General features: G+C 41.5%; 1 non-coding gene across 1 annotated transcript; it reads right to left on the reverse strand.

Moving 5' to 3' along the window:
- Window positions 1–1,045: 1,045 nt before the first annotated feature.
- LOC111591410 (U2 spliceosomal RNA) lies at window positions 1,046–1,236 on the reverse strand. Its single transcript, XR_004858043.1, has one exon. It is a non-coding gene; the product is annotated as a U2 spliceosomal RNA (small nuclear RNA).
- Window positions 1,237–6,048: the final 4,812 nt, after the last annotated feature.

Here is a 6,048-nt window from a genome sequence, read left to right on the forward strand (position 1 = left end):
TTATACCGTACGATCCGCATGCGCATTAATTCTTTTTTTTGCGGGATCAAACAACTCCATGCACATTTTTTGGTGCATGCATTCACTTCGTCGGTTGTTCAGGTTTATCAATAATAACTGACCGTTTCGTCGTTAATAACCGAATATTTTGTCGATAATAACCCAACGTTTCGTTTGTAATAACCCAATCACACTCGTCGATAATATCCCAACGCTTAATGGTAATAACCGAGCGTTTCGTCGAAATAACCCAACACTTCATTTGTAATAATTGAACGTTTCGTGAGTAATAACCACAACGCTTCGTCAGTAACAATCAAACATTTTGTCAGTAAATAACCCAACGTTCTGTCAGTAACAACCAAACATTTTTTCACTACTGGTATTATTACTAAGTGAATGTTCTAAAATTACTGACTGATGAATTCAATATTACTGACTGCATCTATTACTGAGTGATTACAGTAAAATTACTGACTGTATCTATTAATGAGCGATGACTACAATAAAATTACTGATTGCATCTATTACTATGCGATTACTGCTTTAAAATTACTGAATAGTGACTGCAATATTGCTGACTGCATCTATTACTAAGCGATTATTGGTGTAAAATTACTAACTGGTAATTGCAATATTAGTAACTAAATCTATTATGGAGCGATTATTAGAGAATTACTAAGTGTGTGTGCATAAAAAAGCGAAGCAGCATGCATGCAAAAAATGAAATGTGTGCTTGGTGCCGGAAAAAAAGGAAAAAGTCTAGTCATGCATGTGAGAAATATGTGTTGCCTAACACAAAAAAAAGGAAAAAGTAAAAACTCTAACCATGCATGTACGCATGCATTGCAGGCAATGATAAAAAAAGAGAAAAGAGAAAAGTGAGTAAAAACTCTAACCCTCATGCGGGCAATGTGGCGTGGCGCGTGTGGGGACCGCTCCTGCATGTGGCTGCTGTATCGTTTTGTGCCCGGCTGAAACTTCACCTAGGATGACATATAGCATATATATATACACGGATAAACTAGTATCATGCCCGTGCGCTTGACAATATACCAATCCATTTTGAAGATATAGTGCAACAGTTGTCCGACACCTGAAGGTCTAGTGGCAAGTTAGTGTGATAGACCCTCCCTAGAAAATAAATTTAAAATTGAAGTGAATATATGACCCACATACCAGATACTAAACTGTAGATACAACACTTTATCTTAGCCAAAAGCCCAAGAAAGGTATAAGTTGTAAAGGAGATCTACCCCTTTTTATAGCTCACTCGGTCCCTCGTCCTCCTATAGCTAGCGAGGTTGTACTATACTGCTGTGTGACTCGTCCTACTTCAGCAACTGAGGTGGTACTATCCGGGAGCGCCGCGTTATTGGACTTAGTTGTTTTCTCACGATTCATCTGGAGGATAAGAATCTGGTTGTTAGATGAGACGTGTGGGAGAAAAACATATCTACTCTACGCGAAAAAGGTATGAGTTGAAAAAGAGACCTACTGCCCATTTTTTATAGTCCGCTCGATCATTTGTCCTCATTTAGCTAGCGAGGTACTACCACTAGTACAAATAAGCTCAAAGCCTGCGGCACTTTCAACTTTTCATTGGCGGTTTCCGTTATCATACGTCAGTGAAAGAAACAGGTGGGCCCGGCTTTAAAAACCGCCAGTGTAAACCTATTTCCACTGGCGGTTATCTTAAAACAACCGCCAGTGGAAATAGGATGTTTCCACTGGCGGTTGTGTAACACAAACCGCCAGTGAAAATTGATTTCCACTGGCGGTTATCTTAACTTAACCGCCAGTGGAAACATCCTATTTCCACTGGCGGTTGTGTTAAGATAACCGCCAGTGGAAATAGGTTTCCACTGGCGGTTTTTAAAGACAACCGCCAGTGAAGTGTCTGTTATAAATACCCCTCTTCTTCCCCCGACAGTGAACTGTATGCTCGCAGCCAACTTCCATTGGAGGCGATTTTGGAGGTCCAGAATTCACAAAATACATGGGGAGAGGTTTTGATCTTCATTTTTTGGAAGAAGATTGCTAAGAAAGGTTGGTTTATGTTGCTAATGTCAATTTTTATTCATTTTAGCTCAATTTTAGCCACATTTTGGATCTAGGGTTTCACCATTTGAGAGAGAGTGTATCCTCTCTCAATTTTAGCCACATTTTAGCCACATTTTTGCTCTATTCGCTCAAATAAAGTTGTTTAATATGGTTAGATTTTGTCTATCCTCTCTCCTTTTTCATGTTTAGTTCTCAAATCAGTTTATCCATGACATATTAAGTTGTTTAATGAATGGTTCATGTGTTGTGTGGAGAGAGAAGAAGATAGGTTTGGTAATTAAGATTGTTTTTATTAGTTGCTATGAAAGTTGGTTTAATTATGTTTTAATTGCCAATTATTGTTCATCTTTGCTCAATTTTGGAACTAGGCCTTCACCATGTGTTAGAGAGAAGAGTATGGCTAGGAAAGTTTGGTTTTATGTTCCTCTTGCCAATTTTTGTTCATTTTCCTTAAATTTAGCCACATTTTGGATATAGGGTTTCACCCCTTCATCCTTCCCAACAAGAACTATAGCTCGCAGCCCAACTTCCATTAGAGGGCCAGATTTCACAAAATACAAGGGGGGGGGGGGGGTTATCTTTATTTTTTGGAAGAAGGTTGCTAAGAAAGGTTGGTTCTTGTGTGTTTATGTTACTTTTTTACAGGTGGTGATGGAGAGGACATCCTGGATGTATAACTTATCAAGGCTAGATCCATCATACATATCCGAGGTCCATAGGTTTATTGATGTCGCTACGAACCATGCTTGGAGAACAAAGACAAAACACATATATTGTCCATGCATGGACTGCAAAAATGCTGCTGTATTTAATGACACAGAACAAATCATATCTCATCTGGTATGCCGAGGATTTATGAAGGATTACACAATTTGGACAAAGCATGGAGAGGGTAGCTCTTCGCCTTATACGACTGGAAACCCTGAGAACATCGACGACAGATTTCAGTTCGTTCACGAGACACACCAACCTCTTCCACAGAGCGAACATGTAGTGCAAAATGTTACTGATCATGGTTACGCTGGAGGAAATGAACATGATAGACCTCATGTTCTGCCAAGTGTTATGGATGAGGAAGATGCAGAGTTGCTAGAGGCAATGTTGCGTCGTCATACAGATCAATCGATGTTCTTAATGAAAGGTATGGAGTCCCTGAAGAAGGCAGCAGAAGAGCCTTTGTACGACGAGTCTAAGGGTTGTACCAAAGAGTTCACGACGCTCCGGTCTGTGCTAAAGCTGTTGATGTTAAAAGCTAAATATGGTGTGTCTGATGCTGGCTTCGATGCGTTCTTGAGTATTATCGCAGACATGCTTCCAAAGGAGAACAATGTGCCTGCTAACACGTACTATGCAAAGAAACTAATCAGTCCGCTCACTATGGGTGTGGAGAAGATCCACGCGTGTAGAAATCACTGTATCCTTTATCGAGGTGATGATTATAAAGACTTGGAGAGCTGCCCAAAGTGCGGTGCAAGTAGGTACAAGACGAATAAAGACTATCGAGAGGACGAAGAGTGTGTTGCATCCGTGTCTAAAGGGAAGAAGCGAAAGAAAGCCCAAAAAAAGACTTCAAAATCCACGAGCAAAGAAAAAGAAGTAGACTATTATGCGCTCAAAAAGATTCCTGCTTTGGTGATGTGGTACCTCCCCGTCGTCGATCGATTGAGGTGTTTGTTCGCTAATCCTGAGGATGCCAGACTTATGAGCTGGCATGCTTCTGATGAGCACAAAAACGATGGGAAGCTTCGACATCCAGCCGATGGGAAGCAGTGGCAAGATTTCAATGACAACCACCGAGACTTTGCCGATGAACCGAGAAATGTTAGGTTCGCACTGAGTACTGATGGAATGAACCCATTTGCTGAGAGGAGCAGCAAGCATAGCACATGGCCAGTGATCCTCACCATATACAACCTTCCTCCATGGTTGATGCAGAAACGGAAGTACATTTTGCTAACCATCCTTATTTCTGGACCTACACAACCTGGAGTTGACATGGATGTATTTTTGGAGCCCTTAATGGAGGATATGAAAATATTGTGGGAAACGGGTGTTCAAATGTTGGATGAGTATCGTAAAGGTTCATTCACGCTGAGAGCAATTCTTTTTGTTACGATCAACGATTACCCTGCTCTCTTCACATTATCAGGCCAGTTTAAGGGAAAGGTTGGTTGCACAGTATGCATTGATGGAACTGCTTACGTATCCCTTGCTGCATCTAGGAAGATAGTTTACATGAGGCACAGACGCTTTTTATTGGAAGGACACAGGTACCGCATGCGAAAGATGGATAAGTACTTCGACAATAATGGTGAACTACATTCTACTGCTCCATCGGGTAACAATAGAGGTCATAGAGTTTTTGAAATAGTCAGGAATATCAAGTTTGTTTTCGGGAAGAAGACAAAAGACGGAAAAACAAGGAAGGATGTCAAACTAGCTTCGGGGGCTATATTCAAGAAGAAGTCTATTTTCTTCGAGTACTTGCCTTACTGGAAAGAGTTAGATGTGCGGCATGCGATCGATGGTATGCACGTTCAGAAGAACGTGTTTGAAAGCATAATGGGCACCTTGCTAGACATAAAGGGCAAAACAAAAGAAGGGCTCAATTCACGCATGGACTTGGTAGATTTAGGCATAAAAAAGGAACTACATCCCGTTCTTCAAGAAAATGGGAAGTACCATCTCCCAGCAGCAAGCTACAATCTCAATGTAGATGAGAAACATGCGATGTGTGTTTGGCTCAAGAATTTGAAAGTCCCATCCGGATTCTGCTCTAGCATACGGTGTATTGTGTCAATGAAAGACCTGACAATCACCAACTACAACTCACATGATTGCCATGTCATGCTGACTACATTCCTACCTATTGCCATCAGGGCTATAAATCCTTTGTTTTTAAAGATGGCAATCACACGGTTGTGCTACTTTTTCAACAGGATTTCACAAAAGGTAATTGGCCGTGATGAGTTGGCATCTCTTCAGGAATTCGCAGTGGAGACAATATCACAGTTTGAGATGTGTTTCCCTCCATCGTTCTTTGATATTATGGTGCACCTTGTGGTGCACTTGGTGCCACAAATAGAGGCATTGGGTCCTATGTACTTGCATGAAATGTGGACGTATGAGCGTTTCATGTCAATACTGAATGGCTATGTATCAACCCGTGCTCGTCCCGAGGCATCCATGATAGAGGGGTACTGTACCGAAGAGGCCATTGAGTCCGGAGGTCCATTCTGCAATAGTATCCTAAAAGACCAGGTTGCAATAGGTCTGCCTCCGTCACGACACGAGGGTAGACTGTATGGAAGCGGGAGGATGGGACGGAAATCTTTCATCCCACCGGATTACGATATAGTACTTGAGGCACATCAGAGCATCCTACATCAGCTAACGATAATGGAGCCATTTATCCAACAACACATCAATGAGCTTCGCGAGCAAAATCCTGGGCATACGGATGATTGGGTAATGAAGCAACATAAGCAGCGGTTCAACACATGGCTAATGGTGAAGGACATTCCACGTGGAGAAACAATAGAAGAACAAACCATCAAGGGCTTGGCATCTGGACCTTCACGCCAGGTCACAACATGGCAAACCTATGACATTAGTGGATTCACATTTTGTACCAAGTCCAAGGACAAAAAGAGCATGTCACAAAACAGTGGTGTTCGATGCGAGGCCATAGATGATGAAACTGGTGAGATTATTACATATTTTGGCTTTATTGAGGACATATGGGAACTAGACTATGGTACATTTCAGATCTCGGTTTTCTGATGTCAATGGGTTGAAGACAAACATGTCACGGTAGACAACTATGGGGTCAGAGTTCTTGATCTAAGTAAGGTAGGTTACAAAGATGACCCATGGATCCTTGCTAATCGTGCTGCACAGGTCTTCTATGCTGAACAGATCATTTCTAACAATGAGAAGAAAAGCACCGACAAACCGAAGCATGTAGTTTTTCCTGGAAAACAA

Source organism: Zea mays, chromosome 4 (assembly GCF_902167145.1).
Source record: "Zea mays cultivar B73 chromosome 4, Zm-B73-REFERENCE-NAM-5.0, whole genome shotgun sequence".
NCBI lineage: Eukaryota > Viridiplantae > Streptophyta > Magnoliopsida > Poales > Poaceae > Zea > Zea mays.